At 47.0% G+C, this 20,376-nt stretch overlaps 1 protein-coding gene across 1 annotated transcript in view; it reads left to right on the top strand.

Annotated features, from left to right (window-relative positions):
- The first annotated feature begins 19,903 nt into the window (after positions 1 to 19,903).
- Positions 19,904 to 20,376, top strand: part of Hdac4 (histone deacetylase 4) — a 247,844-nt gene continuing 247,371 nt past the window's right edge. The window contains exon 1 of the mRNA XM_040753010.1: positions 19,904 to 20,027. The gene's annotated coding sequence lies outside the window, so the exon portion shown is untranslated. The remainder of the gene's footprint in view (positions 20,028 to 20,376) is intronic.

Genomic DNA, 20,376 nt, shown 5'->3' on the forward strand with positions numbered 1-20,376 from the left:
CCAGATGCCACATCCGTCGCTCAACACCTCTGTCTTCTGGCAGCATTGGCGGTGTGGGAGGCGAGGGTGTAACACTTACACCTTGCACTGACATCGCTGTCTCTAGAAGCCTGTTCTGCAGGTCACAACGCCTCCTTTCCGAATTGGGAGTGCCTGTTCCTGGTCCTCAGGATTGGAACTGTACTGGTTTGTGTTGGAGACAGGAACTTTTTGTGAACGAATATTTATGCTAATTGTTTCTTATGCCAGGAAGGGTGATAGAGCTCACCCAGGGGAGAGGGCTTGAGGTAGAAAAGGGGTTCATGTTGGTGAGTGGTGAGGTATTCCCTGTCCCCAGAGGTAGGGGGCAAAAGGGAGGCAGCCCGAGCTTCTCAGCTGGTCCTGCAGCTCATGCAGCCTCCTGGGAAGAATGAAGTTTGCCTGTATGCTGATGAAGAAGCTGACCCCGGGGCAGAGCCTCTTGCAAGGTATACAGATCTGAGCTGTTCTCAAGAGCAGAGTGGACATCTGCAGACGGTGGCGGGTCTTTCCTTCACATGGAGGCCCCACTACTCACTCTCTGTGTAAGAGTAGCAGAGCGGGTAAGCCCCAGGCCTGCTGTCATCAAGAGAACAGAAAGAAGCTTGAGAAGCCATGTGGACACTCTGTATCTCAGTCAGGGAAGTGGGAAACCAGACTGAACCAGTTCCAGGAAGGACAGGAGCCTGAGCTCCCACTTCCCTCTCCGCCTTGCTCCGGGTGTCTCTGTGTCTCTCTATGTATTTATCCCTCTTCAGTTTTTATCTGTTTCTTTGTTATTCTTCGAGTTTTCTTTTTAGGTGTCTCTCCGTGTATCTCTGCTGCTGTCACTGAATCCCACTTCAAAAGCTACCTCAAGGAAGGCTGCAGCCTGCTTACCGTCCAGGTGTCTTTCCTGGTCTTGGTGCTCTCCTCTCGCTTTCCCCCCCCCCCCAACACAACAACACTGCCACACGCACACCCCATGCAGGGCTGCCTATGAGAAGCCCTGTGTTAATCAACAGCCTAGTGTTTTCAAAGAGTTCTTTCTCTGTGGTTTTTCACATGGACCTCATCTTTTTCCAGAGGTCCCATATCCAAAACCATCATCTTCTGGTGGAACAATTTCAACATTTCCTCGGGGGACACAAAGACCCTGGGTCCAGTCCGTTCATTTATGTACATGCATGTCTGCTGTGAGATGCATCCCTACATATCTGCACTAACGTTTTAAAAATCACATCTATCTATGTATCATCCATCATCTATCTATCTATTTGTGTGTGTGTGTGTGTGTGTGTGTGTGTGTATTTTGTGTGTGCGCACTCGTGCGCCCGCACATGTTGACAGCGGGGGACAACTTGAAGGGGTCAGTTCTTTTCTTATACCACATGGATCCTGGGCATCAAACTTAGGTAGCATCAGGCTTGGTAGCAAGCACCTTTACCCACCGAACCATCTCACCAGCCCTGCACCGACTTTTGGGGGTTTGATGAGTCTCTCTCCAATTCCCTGACTTACATTCTACTTCCGCTGGTCTCAAAAGAGACATTCTTCTCAAAATATCTGGAGAGTTTTTGATGACATCCTATAGTTGCTTTTGTCCTTGCTGTCAAAATCTGAAGGTGTCATACCTAGAGCTGTTGTTTCATGGGCTGCACAGCACACAAGCCCCAAACTAAAATCCTTCTGGAGATGGTTTGGCAAATCCCATTTCTATGCTTCTGTTTCCATTCTGAGTCCATCAGGGAACCTCTTCAGGAAGAATAAAAACCTGTCAATGCAGGGAAGAATCTCTTCCAGTCAGAGTCTCCCACGCTTAACACAGAAAAGTCAAGCTCTGGCCATAGGAGGCACATGACATTGCTCTTTGGGCCAGGACACCTATTTGGATCTGGCATCGCAGTACAGGGGTCACGTCTTCCATTTGTGAGCACACCAGAAGAAAGCATGGCTTGTGAAAAGCCCAGGAGAGTTAGCAGGGAGATGTCTGCCCTGTCTCCGAGACTTCCTTACTAACTGTGTGTGTGAATTTAGGAAGCTACTTGGAGTCTCTGTGTGTTCATCTTTCTTCTTGGAAAGCCAGAATAACAATGGAGGGCATTACTGAAGACTGTACCAAAGAGTCATGATGATCCATATATATGATGTCAAGCACAAGCCTGGCAAGCTCATGGGACTATGATTCATGTGATTCTTCCTAAAACCATTCAGAGTGAAAGATGAGCCTCTGTGGTGCAAAGGGACTATCCAGTAGAGGATTCCCGAACTCCTGGCCTCAGGATGACCCCATCCCCCTCTCAGAAGTCACCAGGGTTGTTCTGCTGTCCTGCTGAACAGGCAGCACTGCATCTGTTTAGCTTGACACCCAAGATGAAGAACTAATAGACTTGGGAAGAGATTGCATCTCAGAACAGAGTCTCCTGTGGTGTGGTGTGTGCTACACAGTGACGGGTCCTGGTCGTGAAGCTGGAAAGTGGGTTCTGACTGAGAAGGACCTGACTCAGCTTTTGACCTTCGAATCCACCTTACACCTTACACCCTTGCACAAGCCTGGAATGGGCCAAAGGTCACTGTTCTTGCCATACCCCACCACTCCAGTAAGATCCCCGCCTAATTCTCCAGTAAGTTTTGCTTTTCACTTCACAGAAATCCCACAGGGACTTCCTAACTTGCTGGGCCCCCTGCACCTGTCTGCAATATCAGTTATCAATTAGTCAGCCCGCTTGGCTTTCAAACCTGTTCATTTCTGTCCTGCACCTCTGTATAGAGGGGTGAGCTCCTGTGATAGGGCCTGTGGCTAGAATGAGGAGGATGTCACTGAGAGCAAAGCTGATTCGAGTCATGACATATGATGCAAAGAACCTTTATGCAATAGTGGCGGTATCAAGGGTCTGGGAAAGTGAAGCTTCACCCAACAGAAGCTCAGGGCAAAAGATTGGTTGGTAGACAGGGTAGGCTTCATGGTGGTGGATAGGAAAGACTCCATGGTTGGCAGAGCAGGCTCTATGGTTGGCAGGGCAGATGCACTGGTAGGCACTGCAGGGTTCATGGTGGTCAAGGCAGGCTCAGTGGTACATAGGACAGACACCATCCCATGGTAGGCAGGCAGATTTCATGGAAGAGAGAACACCAGCTTGCCTTTAATGCATGATCAGGAGGAGGAACATGTCTTTATAAATCATGTCTCTTGAATTGGAAATGATAGCACAAGACTAACACTCAGGAGCAGTGACAGGAGCACGCCTCAAAGTTTGAGCCCAGCCAGGTATCTGTGTTGAGTTTCCAGCCAGCCAGGACCACATAGGGAGATCCCTTCTCAAAAACAAACAAATGAACAAGCAAACAAAAATATCAAATACACAAATTTTGTTTTTCAGTCTTGTTAACTCCTTGGCACAGGACCAGAAAAATCTGTATTTTACAATATCTCAAGTGTTCTGAGTCACCATTGAAATAGCTCCTACCGATTGAAGGGCAATCATGAAAATCTCAGTCCACAAAACACCAGCAAAGCCCACCCATCATCATGATGGCCTTCCAATGGCTAAAACATAAAGGTGCTAACTCCATAGCAGCAGAGGATCCCTAGCCCCCTGCCAAAGTACTCCTGGGCAGGGGTGGTTTATGTCAATCTTGACTGACATCTCCACCAGGTTTCCAGTTGACCTCTAACTCATGGGTTCTCCTTCCTGTGGGTGGATGGTAGAGCTGACACACCACCTGGTGAGCTGGCACCGAGTGCCAGCCATTCGGGGCTCCAGATGTCCTGTCACCGTGAGGAAGCTGACAAGAATTGCAGTCAGGGCTCCTCGTTTTCATCCCTAAAATATAGAAGTAACCCCTGGAATGTGCCCTGAGAGTTAACCTGTAATTATAAGCAGTAATTGGCCATCCAGTCCCTTTCAAAATTTTTTTGAATTGGAAAGATAATGGTTTGTTCTGGAAGCTGGGATCTTTGACTTCCATTTGTCCCCCACATCTTGGAGTGTGTTCCCTGGATGTGAATTGTCCTCAAGAGGGGACACATTGGAAGTGGCCTCAAGGGCAGCAGACAAGGACAGTCTTTCAGGGAAGAGCAAGGATTTATAGGCAAACACAGCTATTCGCAGAGTCTTCAATAAAGACATACAACCTGAACAAAAGGTAAGTATTTCACTCAGTCTATGAAAGCCCGTGAAATTTATTTTTTGCAAGCTTTTACAGTCCATGGCCTTCCCTTTCAATCTTGAATAATAGCACTGAGTCGAGCTGTAAAAGCTTCCGAAGTTTGAAGCCTTTTGACAAGTTAATTTAGCAGTATGGTAAAAAGTTTTTCCCCAAGACAGAATAAAGCCATCATATCATGAATGTAGCAGTCATCCTGAGGAGAGAAAAGACCATTAGGATTACAGATGATGGGCTTTGCGGAGATAGTTTGTGGTTTCGTGTAATCTACCATCAATATTTCAGGAGAAAGATGCTACACTCATCAGTCAGATGGAAGTCGATATCTCCACTTAAAAACAACACCAGCCAGATCACATGTATCTTTTATTGGAAAAATAACATTGTCTGTGCAGTTTTCCTTCTAGAGTTCTTTAGATTCTAACTGTGGTGCTTGCACGTCTGTGTGTTTGTGCGGGTGTGTGCGTGTGACAAAGAAGTCTTCCTTTTTATCTAGGAAAGGAATAAGGAAAAAGAAGCAACAATATTTTTGCTCTCTCCAGCTACACACGAATCTCCCTCCCACAGCTTCCCCAGCCCCTGGGTGCTGTGACTTTGCCCGTGCACTTTACCAGCGGTGAAGCCAGGTGAGCAGGCTGCCTGGTTTAAACAAACTGAAAGTCAGTAAAAGCTTGTCTCTCATTTGCTGCTTGTTTTTTGTTTTTTAATTAAAAGTTGGTACCACAAAGTACCTGGCTCCCATTTTCTGATAGCAAAGCAAGAAAGGAAACAGAACCACTGTCTCCCTCCAGCATCTCTGTGGGCGTCGCTGACTCTGGGAGAGGGGTCCACCTATAAATAGGATGAATGGGAACGATCCAGCCTTGTCATGATGGAGGAAAAAAGCCAAGAAAATTAATTATATTTAACAAAGAGATGCTTTGGATACCATTTGGTCCTGTGCCCTGAATATAAATCTCCAAATGTTTCTCACTTGAATGTTTAGTGGGGGGAAATAAAATTAAAATTAACAAACAGATGCCCATTGTGTTCATAGTGATTTCCTGAGCTGCTCTGAAGTCCTCCTGGGGAGCCAGTGGGTTCCACAAGATGGCTTAGGGAGGTGACCCCTGAGTTTTAGGATAAAAGGCATTTTTGTCTAAGAAGAGGAATGAGTTTTTGTTGTTGTTGCTTATTTGTTTGTTTCTATTGTGTTGCTACTGAGTTTGCTTTTGAGACAGTTTTTTGTGTTCCAGGGCTGGCACTAACCTCACTATGTAACTGTGGATGGTCTTGAACTTGTGCTCCTCCTGCCTCTGCCAGCAAAGTGCTTCAGTTGCAGGCATGGGTGACCATGCCTGGTTTTACCTAGTGCTGGGGATCCAGCCCAGAGCTTCCTGTTTGCCAGGCAAGTGCTCTCTCTACTCATGGTTTTCCAGTGACTCCTACCTTGGTGTGGTGGGGCACACGGTAGTTTTCATTTGCATTTTAACAGAGGAGAGATATTAATTGTCTGTTAAACTGGTGTAGGAAGAAAATGCCCAAAGAGCTGGGACTAAAAAAAGGAATAACACAATTATGGGACAGATTTAAAACACACCCTTTTGGGTCAGCCAGCCCTGGGTCAGCTTGAATTCTGTCCTCAGCTTTCTGAGGGACTCACCGAGCAGATCATCTCTAAGGCCTGCCGTGCAAGAGATGCTATGCCACCTACAACAGCTACCGCCGCAAAGGTGGGAGATGTCTAAGGTGCTGTCTGCACGCGCTCAGGTGGATCCCTCTCATGGCTCTAAGCTTCTTTGCTCTGGTTCCTGAAACGATAGAGAGTCCTGTGCACACCTGTCTGCTAGGTGGCTATGAGGATAAAATAAGGAAAGGCCCAGCCTGGGTTTGCTTCAGTGCTCCTGTGCAAGTAACTGCTGAGATGTTTATATTGTGACATATGCTCACAAACTTAGTCACACAACCATAGCCAGGCATTCCCTTTCCTGCTTGTGTAATAATCCACTGTTCAGAGGCATCACTCAAGACTCATTCACTCAGTCACAGACGAGGAACAACAAGTCCTTTCCGTGGCTGCTGTTGCATCCAGTTGTTGTGTAAGCAAGAGTTTGCATTGCCCAGGGAAGAATGCCAAGCAGCTGGATCACCAGGTTCCATGTTAGGTGTGTTTACACCGGAAGAGACTTGCAATAAACAAAAACAAAAGCTCCGTGTTTCAGAGCTGTGTGCACACATGCCCGCAGCCATGCCTTAGGAAGACATCGCTCTGCCACAGCAACACAAGGCACCTCCACTGGGTTTTGTTTTCACTCTCCCTGTAGTTTTGGAGCGACTGACTGTGGCTTTAGTTTGCCTTCACTTAAAGGGTAATGGAGTTAAACAATGAAGCTTTTCTCTGTGCTTTCTGTTTTTCTTTTTTCCATTCTGTATTTAAAATCTACCCACAGATCATAACCTATTCCTTCACACTGCCTTCTAGAACTCTAAAATTTTACTTTTCCCACAGAGATTATTTTTCTGCCAAGTTTGTCTTTTCAGGATGAAATAGTGGTTTTATTCATCTGCTCAGTAGGGATAGCCATTTGCACAAGCCCAGAGACTTAGTGGTCTGTCCCCATTGGTCACAAACATGCATTCGCAAATGTGATCATGAATTCCTTTCCTGGTTGTGTAATACTCCACTTTTTAGAGGTATTGTTCAATTCACTCACTCAGTCAGGGACTAGGAACATTAATATGCTCCCAGATGCATTCTCCGTCACAGATCACTGTCTTAGCTAGGGTTTCTATTACTGTCAAGAGTCACCATGACCATGGCAATTCTTATAAAGGAAAACATTTAATTGGGGCTGGCTTACAGTTTCAGAGATCTAGTTCATAATGGTGGGAAGAATGGCAGCATGCAAGAAGAAATGATTTTGAAGAGGTAGCTGAGAGTTCTACATTTGTATAGGCAGGAAGAGAGTGACACTGGACCTGGCTTGAGCATCTGAAACTCAAAGCCTGCCCACAGTGACACACTTCCTCCAACAAGGCCACACCTCCTAATACAAACCACCACAATCACATTTCTGCATGTACATGTGCTGTTGTTTGGACATCTGAGTCCTATACTTCTCTGTTTGTCCATCTCAGGGCCACTCTTTATAGCTACATCCTTAAAGCTTAGGGTGGATGGTGACATGTGATCAACACACATTTCCTTGGCTATTTGTCAAAATTGCCTGACCTACTTCCAGAAGCAACTAGCCAACAATGATATGGGTTCATGATACAGCAAAGAGAAGGCTCCTCACCCAGTTTCTAGTCTTTCCATCTATGGACATGGTATTTCTTTAACCGCATCTAAGATGCTGCCAATTAAATATATATACCATTATATGCTCTGTTTTGAGGAAAGGAACAAGTACTGCCAGCTAATTTATGACTAGAAGCTAAGGCAGGGTCAATTTGAAGTTCTATCTGAATTTTGAGATGTTAAAAATATTTTTTAAAACATGTTTTAGAGTTGATGAAATTTAGTAATTCTCCAGCTCTTTCAATGGTTTCATAACTCTCCATCTGTATATAACTCCTGTTTATCTAGCTAGGTACTATAAGGCTCTTGCATCGTAAATGGTATCTTTACTGATTATTAACTTATTGTTAATTGACTAATTAATTTGTTAGGGTTTTTTTGACAAGTTTATGTTGGGCAGCTCTGGCTGGCCTGGAATTTGTTGTGTAGTCCTGGATGACCTTAAACTTTCCCATGCTGGGATCACAGGTGTGTATAACCATACACAGATGTCACTTTCTTTGAAATTCTTTGAAATTGATGTTCCTAACAGGTACCTAGAAACACAGTCATCCCAACCTTTCCTCTGGTGTGGTGTTTGCCCACAGAGGCAGAGCTGCTGACCCCTCAGCTTAGCACACATGGTGGGCTGCAAGATGCCAGTTCTCCCAGCATGCTAAGATCCGCTGTGGCGTCGGGTGCCTGCAAGGCCAGCACTTATGTATGGCTTCTCAAGACGGTCCCAGGAGTGTAGGATCTTTGGACATTAATATAAGTATGTTGGTTTATTACTCACAGCATGTGTATTTGACTAATACTCGCCATGCTGTGGGCTTACATATTCTTCCTTTGAACTATGAAGCTTTGGTTTATGTTATCATGAGGTCGAATGCCTCACTGAAAGATTTAGCTGCTGTGCCTTCCTGGCCAGGCTTCCTTCCTACCACCACACAGGGGCCACCTTTGTCCCCAACAATGCTTTCTTTTCCTAGAAAATTCCAGCAATCTCCTAATCACAGACATGCTTTCAAAAGTTTTGGCTTACACATTGTTTCGCTCCTCAGACCTCTGGTGTTTATGTGTTAGCCTGTTTGGATATCACTTATAAGCAGTAGGTGGCTTTGATTTTTAAATCCAGCTTGACAAGCTGTCTTTACCTGGCAAATTTAGTCCATGGGGCTTCATTGTGATTTATTGTTATTGTGGTGGTTTATGGGAGATTAAATAACAAATCCAAGGTACTCTTGGAAACGAAGCGCTTTTCAATGTACCTTCCACGGAAAGGGTCGAAGCATAGAGTAAAGGGCGTATGTGGAGAGATGGCTCAGCAGCTCAAAGAACTTGCTGTTCTTACAGAGGAGCTTGACTCGTTCTTAGTTCCCATGTGGTGATTGACAACCATTCTCTAGTCCCAGGGGGACCCCATACCTTCTTCTGGTCCCAATAGGTGCCAGGCATGCATGATGTACCCACATATACATGCAAAACACTCATACACATAAAATAATAATAAATGTCTTAAAAGCTCCCCATCTTAAGAAATTTCTGTCCTCTTCTCCCACAAGCCGAGAATCGCCCCTGCAGGAAATCTCCCATCTCATAGGTTTAGGACACAGAATCTTATCTAAATAACAATTTGGGGCTTCAGACTGCCCCTTTTCTGATTGTGGGCTCAGTCACGGAGCAGACTGCCTGTAACTTTCCAATTCTAAGAGTTCTGAGACAAGCAGGCACCAACTGCCAGCTGGGGAGAGAGGGAGCCTCCTACTATGGGTAACTCATCAACTCCAAGTGCTCTCCATATTGAAAATGGACCATAATAATCTAGTTTTTATGTCATTTGATGTGAAGTGTCCCCCCGGGCTCATATATCTGGATACTTGGTTCCCGGTTGATGATACTGATTTAAGGAGATTGTGGAAACTTTAGGAGGTGTGGCCCTGCTGGAGACCAGAAATCACTGGGGTTGGCCTTTGAGGGCTCTCAGCCTCATCCCACTTCCTGGTCCCTCTCTCTGCTTTTGTGTGTGAATGAAAATGTGAACAGTCAGCTTCCTGCTATGCCTTCCCTGCCACGAGTGACTGTAGCCCTCCAGAACTGTCAATCAAAATAAACCCTTTCTTATTAAGCTACTTTTGGTCATGGCATTTTGTGAAAGCTACAGGAAGGAAACTAATGCAGAGACGAATGTGGGTGTACTCTGGATGCCCACATGCTCTGGGCATGTGAAAAATGCATGGGATCCCTTGGAACTAGAGAATGGCTGTCGACCACCACGTGGGGACTAAGAATGAGCCAGGCTCCTCTAAGGGCAGCGAGTTCTTTGGACTGCTGAGCCATCTCCTCCACACTCCCTTTGCTCTCTGCTTCACCCCTTTCTGGAGAACGCATCCGGGACATTCTCCTAGCTTTCTCTCTGCCTTGCTGTTGTCCATCCTTCCTCTGCCATTGCTTCCTGACCAGGGTCTATTGGATGGAAGCACTTTGTCTCCCCTCTTTTCCTGTCCTCATTCATGTTTTGGAACTTGTTTATTCTATCTCAACGGTAGTATTTTCTTGGAAAATGTTAACGAAACACCAAGCCAAAGCTCCCAGCAACACTAGCAACACACAGTGCTTCTCTTCTCAGATCTCCTTTGTTTTTTTTTTTTTTTACACTAGAAAGCGTCTGTGCTTGGGCCCCTGTGCCTGTTCAGAGTCCTCTTAGCGTTGCATTTCTTTGCAGCTGATTTTTCTGTCCTTGGCCAAGGGAAGGATTAGGAGGAAGGGGACAGAGGAGCAGGGAGGTCACTTCAGGGGCTTGTCCTTGGCTTTTCATACCACAATAAGTGTTCCCCATCTTCCAGGGTTCTGCCATCTGATAGCTAAGTACATCTCAAGCCAAACTGATATCCATGGATCTAGAAAACTCTACACTCTGAGATTAGGAGCTCATTCATTTCAGAAAAATATGGGCCACTTGCAAACACTGGCCATGGTCATATGGTATGGTTTGAATATGGTTTATATCCCTCAGGAGACCTGGTCCCCAGTGCGCTGTGCTGAGAGGTGGCAGTGGTACTTTTAAAAAGTCATTAAGTCAATGGAACTCCACTCTTAAGAAGTGAATAATACAGTTCTCACGAGCCTGGGAGAATTATCAACCTCCCTCATTTCATTTTGCACACAGGTTCACTTTGCACGCCACCCCTCCCCCACTCATTCCTTGAACACAGCCTGGTCCTCACTTCTTTTTTCCTGGCCATGCATGGAGCAGCTGAGGATCTCATCTGAAGCCAAGCAGATGAGGCTAATAGATCTTGGATTTTTAGCCTCTGTAAGCTTAATAACTGTCTTCTAAATGACTCTCCAGTCTCAGGTGCTCTGTTGCAGAAGAGAACAGATGGAAAGAACATATGAGGCCACAAGGCAGATGTGAGCATGTACAACTGGCTTAGCAGCAGATATCGCAGGGTTAGTGAAGGAGCAGAGGTAGGGCTGCAAAGTCCTGAGTCTGGCGGAGCCTCGGGCCAGCATGTGGGGAGGTAAGTGTAAGGTGGTCCCAGAGCCTCACTGCTGAGTGTGGGCAGGATTTGTGCACAGGGGGGTTTGGAGGCAAAGTCTTGACCCATCCCCACCCCAGTTCCATTGAGGATCAAGGAATCTTTGAACCTAAGACAGATGTACAGGTGGAAATCACAGGTTTACTTATTTAGGATTTACATGACTCATAGGAAAGGAAGCCCCTACCCCCACTAGCAAAACCTAAGTGTTTTTGTACCAGCCTAGACAGAAAGAAGCAATTATAGAAAGTAACTGAGTTATGTTGGGAGGCTAAAGGAAATGGGGATTATTTTAATAGGGCTATTTGTGCAGAAGTCTCTGGACTATTACTTCCTACTAAAGAATCTTCCTTCTCTCTCTCTCTCTCTCTCTCTCTCTCTCTCTCTCTCTCTCTCTCTCTCTCTCTCTCTCTCTCTCTCTCTCTCTCTTCCTGTCCAGAGAAGGTACTACTCACCACTCACCTGGGAGGTGGGATTGCCTGCTTCCAGGAAGGAAATCAGAGATCAGAAGGCCCTTCCAGCAAAGTGGCATGCTCTGGGGAGACACAGTCTGCGACTCCTCACGCCTTTGCATGATGCCTTACAGACTCTGCCTGAGTCAGTGGACTTTGAGTTGATCTAAGAGGAGATGTTGATGGGCCTGATCTAATCAGGGACCCTTTTAGAGGTCAAGAGAGGCTAACTGGTGAGATTCTCCTGCTGGCTTTGAAGGCACAGGATGCTGTTTAGAGAGACAAGAAACAGAACATGGGGGTGGCCTGGAAGAGTTCAGAAGGGTCTCAGCTGATCGCTTCTGGAAAGCAGGGACTTCAGGACCACTGCTACAAAGAACTAAGCTCTGCCATCAGTGCACTTGGAAGAGAACCCTGAGCCTCAGACGAGTGCAGGATCTTGGCCGACATCAAGATTGCAGGCCGAGGAGCCTCCTCACCCACAGAAGTTGACAGCTTAGAAATAGGCAATGCCTGTCTGCAAAGTGAAAGGCAAACATGTAACATGGCCACTGTAGCAGAGGCACTAAGGAGGCAGGGGCAGGATCCCGATCTATCCCTGTCCTGTGTGCCCTTCTCTACACTGGCTGTGAGTAGGGTCCCTGTGCCTGCATCAACCCAGTCCTAGGGACAGCAGTTCCCCGGGTTCTGATGCTCCCTGACAGGGCACAGCCGCTCTCTGAATGGCTGGGGGGACACTGGTGGAGGATGGGAGCTACTAGTGAACATGCTGTGTCCTGGACCCAGTACTGCCGACTTGAGTCGAGAACTATGCTTTCTCGGCAGTTCCCGCAAGAGGGTTTGGGAAGTCAGTTCTCTCCGCGTTTGCCTGAATGTGTCTCTATTCTTCATCGTTAGTGCATTCAGCTGGCCCAGCTTGCTAGGTGACCAGGCTCTTTGCTCAGTATCAAAGTCTGTGATTCTGCAGTTCCTGTGATGAGTCCCATCATGCCTTAGGGGCCAAGTTGTCACTTCTCCCTGATGACTCTTATGAGGCTTCTATCTCATTTGGTGCGGCACAGCATCACTCCTGTGTTATCTGTCTTCAGAACTCAGAGAGATTCCTGGATCTGAGGAGTTCTTTCCTCTAGGCCAGCGGTTCTCAGCCTGTGGGTCATGACCCCCTTGGGGGGTGGGAGCATATCAGATATCCTGCATGTCATATATTTACATTGCACTCCATAACAGTAGCAAAATTACAAAGTAGCAACGGAATAACTCTTTAGTTGGGGATCACTACAATGTGAAGAACTGTATTAAAGGGTTACAGGGAGATTGAGAACCACTGCTCTAGGCACTTGACACATCCACATCCCATTGTTTTTCCCTCTCTTCCTCCTTTGCTGTCTTGTGTGAGATCAGACCCCAGAGGTCCAGCTTGATTGTACCCGTGACTTATACGTGAGAGACACTGTTCTGAGGGCAACAGGCAGGGCAGGCTGAGCAAGGCTGAGAGACAGGCTCATCCTGATCGGTTTCCTGAATCCCATGCAAAGCTCAGGCATTGTGGAGGGATGGCCTTTCTGATGGCCATCAACCAGGCACCGGATTAGGGAGGAAAGAGAGCACTGCCAGGTGAGGTGACTGTCTTTGACAGTTCTCCAGAGGGCACAGTCCTATCCAGGTGGGGTGAGGTGCAGCAGCTCCACACCCATGTGGCTCCTGCTCTGAGTGATGACCACAGCCCTCTCCTTGGTTCTCTGGTTTGCACATGGATGATTTGCTCGTATCCATTTATTTACAAGTCACCAGTAACATCATCGATTTTTATTTTCTCTTCCCTATTGGATTTCTAATTTTAGTCACTGCATTTTCATGTCTCGAAGTTCCATTGTTAAGAGCTTTAGTTCTTTTTCTTAGCATCTTACCATTTGGTTACATACCTAGTGTGACTTTCCATAACTTCTTTAATTCTTTTTAGTACACTTATTTTAAACTTTCTTACATTGTGCCCGTGTCTTGAGAGGGTTAGCCTTGTTTTTGACTTCTATGCTTGAGCTTTCTCACAGTGAATCATTTCCTATGGGTCTTATAATTTTATATGAAATTTCACATTCCATCTAAGACATTTAGGTTGTATAATTTTTGGTCATGAGCTCACTATGAGTGAGACTCTATTGTTGGGAGTCCTTGAGAAGCCGGATTGGGAGCTGAGTTATATCAGAAGCCCCAAGACACTCCCACGGGGACTCATTTCTGTGTCAGTGTCTGGCTAGCTTGGGCCAGAGATCCCCATGCCGTCTGTGGTGTAGACCAGACCGGAGTGAGAGCAGCCTTCCGCACTGCTCAAGGGTACCTTCAGCTTGTCTTCAGGTATAGAGGGCATGCTTTCCCTACAGTGTGCTCTCTTTGAAGATGTGAACTCCATCTTCTCCCTTGTGCACTCATGCCTGCTTTAGAAAGACCAGGACAGATGTTTGCCTAATGAATGCATCTGTGAGGTTTCTTCTTCCTCTCCCCCTCCCCACCATGCTGGGAGCCAGAACTCAGGGTCTCAAGCATGTTAGACTTCCGATCTTTAGTTGTTTTGCTTTTTCATTGTTGGGGGTCCTCTTGATTTCTTGTTCACCCAGCTATGTCTGTTCTCAAGGGCTGTCTGCTAGGTTACCCTCTTTGATCTTTCGTAAGCTAGTCTACTTACCCCTCTGTATAATCCTGGACTTTGCCCTCTCTCCATGCTGAAACTGAAGATGACATCATCCTTCTACTCTTGTGTCTGCATTTCTCAGGCCAGCCTGGAGAGCTTCCTACTGCCCCTCTTCTGCACACTTGCAGGTCTCTGATTCTTGCCTCTTCCCATCTACCATCCCTTCCTCACAAGAAGCCTAGATCCCTGCATGAACTGCGGCCTCTGCCCTCCACCCATAGTGCCATCAGGATACTCAGTTTTTGCTCTGTTTCTTTCTTTGTAAAAAATTCTTCTACATTAGAAAACTTGCTTTTTATTTATGCTCTGTGTCATTCACATCATCCATCTTGATACCATTCATTTCCCGTCCCCTTCACATTCACCCTCTGCCCTTGCAAACTCCCCTACCCCTGCAAATAAAATAAAATTTAAGAGAAGAAAGAAAAGGAAGCAGCTCATCATGGAAGCTGTATGTGACACAGTGAGTCACACAGTAAACCTTTTTGTTCTTGTGTCTTTACTTGTATCCACTGCAGAGTCATTGGTCTGGTTTGAGGCCCCTGGTTTCTGCTACTCTATGGATGCTGGTCCCTCACTGGGACTCCTCTTGAATATCCTGTTGTTGCCCTGTATCATGGAGATCCTGCTGCTTTGGGCCTGCAGAACTGGCCCCTTAGAGTGGTCCTGCAGATCATGAATGGGGTGGATGGTGGAGTGAGTCAACTCGTAACTCTGGTTCTGGGTCTGGGTAGCTTTAGGGTTAGTCAGCCTGCCAGGTCTCCGCTCTCCAGCATTGCCCCTGACTAGTTCACCCGTTGTAGTGCTGAGCAACGGGCAGGGCCAGTTCTCTTGCTTTCAAGCCTTCAGGGTTGCTCTCCCACACCTACACCATCAGGACTAGATCTACTGTGTTGCCCAGTTGAGGTTCTGGGGCCACTCTCCTGAGGGATGCAGCTGGTGAGGGGCAGGGCCATCTCTCCTGCTCTTATGACCTCAAGGCCAGCTCTCCCACACACCACAGGCAGTAAAGGTGCAGTGGTAGCAGCAGCGAGCTGGGGGTGGGGAGGACAACGGGATGATGACGGAAGGGACATTTCTCCTCTGCCCATAAAGCCAATATTGCTCTGTTTCTATACCAATTGCCCATTCACCCACCATACAAATTCTCTACAACAGGGTTTTGGATGCTACAAGCACCGGTGGCCCTGAGCTGTTACATGAATGCTATCTGGTCTGCCTGGTCTTGGCCTCACAGTGATCTTCTGCCTGTCCTGTTCAAGTCCTTGCTTTAGAATGGTTCTGCTGGGCTTTTTCAGAGCCCGAGGCTTCTCTCTCACACTCCCACAGTCAACGCTGGCATGAGAAGTCTGGGGGGCTAAGGAGTGGTGCACTTCCAGGGTCCCTTTTCCAGAACATGTTCCTCACCCCGCGTCCCAGGAGTCCACCTCTAGGTGGTTTGCGGCTGTCTTGAGGACCACCCCTAGAACTCATCATTGCTCCAAGATGCCTATGCCCAGGCTTGAAGACAAGACACGTGGCTGTGAGTAGTGTCTGGGTTAGTGGACAGGGCATGGGAATGAAAACCCTTGAGGTGGGGAATGGGGTCAATGACAAGGAGAAGGGGCTGTGACAGAGGCTGGTGTCCCTGCTCTGGAGTGAATCTCAAGGAGACTGAAAATTGTGGATTCCACAGTTGCAGGGGCAGAGTCCACAGAAGAGGGGAGTACCTATTGGACTGAAGTGCTTTCTGGGCCACTCGGCCACTAGGGATTCAGAAGGTGACGTGGAAGCCTTGTCGGGCTCTCCTCTGGATCCAGTGCTCCTCTGTCTTTCCCCACACACTTCTCTGGGCCACAGAAACACCAGTCCTCACCAGGGTCTTCCCAGGAAGTGCACTCCTTTCACTTCAGTCAATGGCCTGTGACCCTCTAAGTTCTTAAAGATGAACCTTTCCCACCTAAAGGGCCACTTCAATAGATTCTCTGAAGCGTGGCCCTCTCTGTTCCCCTCTTTCTGTGTGTATCTGCTCTGAAGCTTAAGGCGTGGTTTGGGGACACAGGGACCCCTGAGAACTTTCATTTTTGCCACCTGGAAGGGAAAGGCATAGACTTGGTGGGCCCAGTTTTGTCACTGGACTAGGAGTCAGTAGATGGACACATCCCCTTTCGTTCCCAAGTACACAGGCTAGCTGACTACAACACAGACAGAACTGGCTTGCCTTCCTTCCTTTCTTCTGTTCCCCCATCTCTATTCCTAACCTGTCATTCATACCTCATGTGACCACTGGAGTAGTTCAACTTAGAGAGCAACCAAAAGGTCACGACATCAAATCCCAGGCTTACAAGTCCAGTGAAGGAAGTCAGTTGAAGTTCCCAAATCAAAATCCTGGGCTCAGCACAAGGTAAGGCTTCCAAGTAAAAGGACAGATAGCAGCAGACAGACAACATCAGACCGGGCATTCAAAATTGCCCAGCAGAGACTGCCAAGTTGGGGCAGTCAACCGGCGCTCTCATTTGAGAGTCCTGGGTGAGGGTCCTCTCCATGGAGGACCTTCTGCTTTCTTGTTCCCATGCAGGCTTTTCCTATTATGAAATAAACACCAGTAATCTTTGTTGTAATAGTCTACTTTCTAGCTGTGCTCAAGGACACAATGTCTTCAACCCCCTTAGTTGCTTGCTGTTTTCCCTCTCTGTTACAGAGCCAGAGACCAGCCTGACCCAGGACAGGGGGTTTTAGAGGACACTCAGCATAAACATGCTTAGGCCTGGAGTGGAAGGCAACCCTGATTTCCAGCCAGTTTTTCAGTGAAGCTCAAACAACACATGACAGCTCATCAATATAAATTAAAATGAAAAAAACCCCACTATTATATAAATAATTTCATTTATCATTCATGTGCACTTGTGGAGGTCCATGGAAAAGGTACAAGAGTGGGGTCTCTTCTTCATCCTGTGGTCTCTGGGATTGAACTCAGGTCCTCAGGCTTGATGGGATTCATCTTTTCCTAAATGAGCTATCTTGTGGAACCCAACCATTTCATTTTGTTTCTATGAATCTTTAGCAGGATATTGATTGACAGCCACACTGAGTAGAATAGAGCTCCAGAACTTAAATCACTTGCTGAAAAATACACAAAATTCAAGGTTTCATTTGTGCCTGTAGTTAAGAAATTGTCTAAAAGTTTCCATCAGGTGACACTCAGTGACGGTGTAATGGTGTTTACTTCTTCATGTTTGCTTTTATCAACAGATAAAGTGTTGCCTTTCTCCTGTTATTAAGGAATAGAACATTCTGTCATGTTCATTGGGCGTTCCTTCTTTTGTTTTCTTGTCTTTGCCTCTGCTTGTTTGGTTTGGAATCCTGTCCTTGTCTCAGCTTTGAAAGCCTTCTTCCTGTGAAGACCAGCCTCTATGAAGATGATGCAAGCCTTTCCCTATTTTAAACTTTGTGTCCCGATGCCTCAAAAGTGAGGCATGTACTTCCTCCAATACTGTTTTCTGGTAAAGCCTGTCTGAGAAAGGCATAGCTCTTAAATCCAGTGAGTTTTAAAGGGGACCGCCCTCATGCAGACTGTATTCCACATTCCATGTGTATCTCTTCCTTCATTTGCAAAGATCCACCTCCACCTTGCCCTTCCCACTCAATCCTTCACCACTGTCCAGCAGAGAGAAGTACTCCTCTGGTTTTTGGTCCCACGGTTGTGGGCTGGTTCCTGGGTGTTCTGCTGCTGTCTGGTTTCATCACCAAGCTACTCACATTCATTTGCCTGTGGTTTACTTTTATACTGCTGAGTAATATTCGTGGGTATTTCACAACTGGGGTTTGTCCATTTCTCTGCTTATTATGTTAACAATTTTAATTAAGTCAAGTGATCAGTACTTCCTTTCATGATTGTTGATGGTATGTCTGCCAGATTTACCCACTAACAGGTTCTTTTTTAAATGCTTAGGTCTCCCCCTTCTTGATGAGGTAGAAATCCATCACTTTCTTCTTTAAATCATTAGCATTTTGCATTCCATCTTCTTTTCTCACTCATTTGAAAAGCTGCCTTCATTACTCCCCACAAGAGTAATATTACAAATAACTAACAATTGGCCAGACACAGACTTTGGCTTGGAAAGCTGCTCATTAGTGACAGCTTGGACAGACAGGTCCTATCAATTTCCACCCTGAAGCTGGTTAATTATCTGGGAGCAATTTTACCTTCATTTTTCTTCTTGACTGTTAAGGGTCTTGAGTGTTCATCTTTCCAATCATGCTGATTCTCAGTTGCTTTGGAAGTTACACTTGGGTATTCACTGTGCTCTCTGACTGGGATTTTCTGCCACGTGTTCTAAAGTATCTGATGTGCTTGGCCCAGGGCCTACTCAGTGCACATTCACTATTGCTGTTAAAGTCTAAAGTTTTTTCCTACCTAGGCACTGGTGATCAAACCCATGCAGCTTAGTCTGGCTCCACTTCAAAACTCTGAGATGCTGGGATTAAAGGTATGCCCAATTAATTATAGATTATCTGGCCTACCCTGACCATTTCCAGTATTGGGGAGGATATCCAGAGCCTTGTTTAAGTCAGTCAGGTGTGCTCTATCTCCAGTCTCAAAGTCGTTTTTTTTGTATTTAATTTTTAATTGCTTGGCTTCATACTAATTCTTGGGTGTTTTCATATTATTTCTGATCTACGGACAGGTTTCTAACACCTGACCTCAGTTTGCGATTGGAACTCTGTAAAAACTCTCTGGGAGGTGCTGGTGTAGCCCCTCCTTTGGGGATACAACACTTCTGTGTACTGAGTACAACTCTGTGATATTTAATCAGCACACAGCAATCTCTCCAGCCACCACCAAACTCTACCTTTTGAAAGTAACTGAATCTAAGATTATATTCCAAAACTTTCTCATGTAACTTTACTTCAGGTTTGTCTTCCATTGTACTGGTAAAATGTCGAATTACTGTACATCCTTTCCTGTACTTCTGAATTTCATGTTTCATCGAAATGTTAGCTGACTACAGAACATGTGTTATTTTGTATGTAAATTTGGTTAGGTGTATTTTTCTCTACGAGGCTGCACTAGCACTCCAGAGTGAGGTCATTTGCTTTTGCTCTTTTACATTCCACAATTCACCCCTTGGCTTCTACAGCTGAGCTATCCTAGCATATGAATTTCTCCCAGGGAACGAAGCTTTCTAATCACTATTACTCTGAGATAATGACAAGAATCCATTGCATTTTAAGAATTGTTTTAACCCACATACCTAAAGCGTTCTCCAAGTCAAGGACCAAAAATGCTATTAACCAATGCTCAATCCTAAAAGACAAGGCATAGTAAACAGGCCAGCATCCTAGGTCACTAGTCAGGCGCCATGCATCAGGTGCTTGCTCCCTCATGCTGGACATGGGATTCTGGAAATTGCATGCACGAAGGATGAGAAGTTGTACTACTCTCCTGATGAAAGGAACTGGACCCAGGGGCGCCAGAAACGTGGCCTTTCATGCCCCTCACACCAGCGAATGCCAATCACAGGCTCTTGACCCAGGCTTAGTAGACGCCCAGCGAAGTCGCCGGCCACAGCCTTGCTGTGTACCGCATCTCAGCGAACCGGGAGGCGATGGCGGCGACCCAGGGCCTACACCTCCGCCAACAGCGGCGGACACTACCCCTCAGTTCCCACGACCGCGCTCAAGGCCCCACAGCCAGAGCCGCACCCCCAAACGGCGCGCCCGCCGCGGGGCAGGGCGGGGCCCGCCGCGCCTGCGCACTCCCTCTGGGCTTGGCGTCCCCGGCACGCAGCCCACGTGACCCGTGCCTTGCCCAAGATGGAGGTAACGAGCAGGCCTGGCTGGGCCCCCGCCTCAGTCCGCGCCCCTCTGCGTCCCCTTGGAACACGAGACAGGAGCTCGTGCACACCGTATTGACCCAGGCAGCGCCGCGGGCTGTCGAGCAGGTCTGGCCAAAGCTTCCAATCAGTGCCCGCCCAAGCTCTCTGCTCTTTCTCCACGGCGAAGCTCCCATCGCTGGAGCCTGGAGAATCCTCAGTACGCCCCACTCACCGGGATTGACAAATATGGGAGCCAATGGGGTTTGGAACTTTTGCTAGAGGGCGGGCAGAGGCGGAGCTTCTTTGTAGTGTCCGCGGAGTGGGGCCGGCTGTTGGGCTACTGTGGGGCGGGCTCAGAACTCACGGTCCAATGGAAGGGCAAATGAGCATTCGGGGGCGGGGCCGAGCCGTAATTGACGCTTTCTTCATTAGAAACCAGGCAGGGGGGCGGGGCCCGCGGGGGGGAGGTGACGCA

This window comes from Mesocricetus auratus, unplaced genomic scaffold (genome assembly GCF_017639785.1).
Source record: "Mesocricetus auratus isolate SY011 unplaced genomic scaffold, BCM_Maur_2.0 Super-Scaffold_100010, whole genome shotgun sequence".
NCBI classification, from domain to species: domain Eukaryota; kingdom Metazoa; phylum Chordata; class Mammalia; order Rodentia; family Cricetidae; genus Mesocricetus; species Mesocricetus auratus.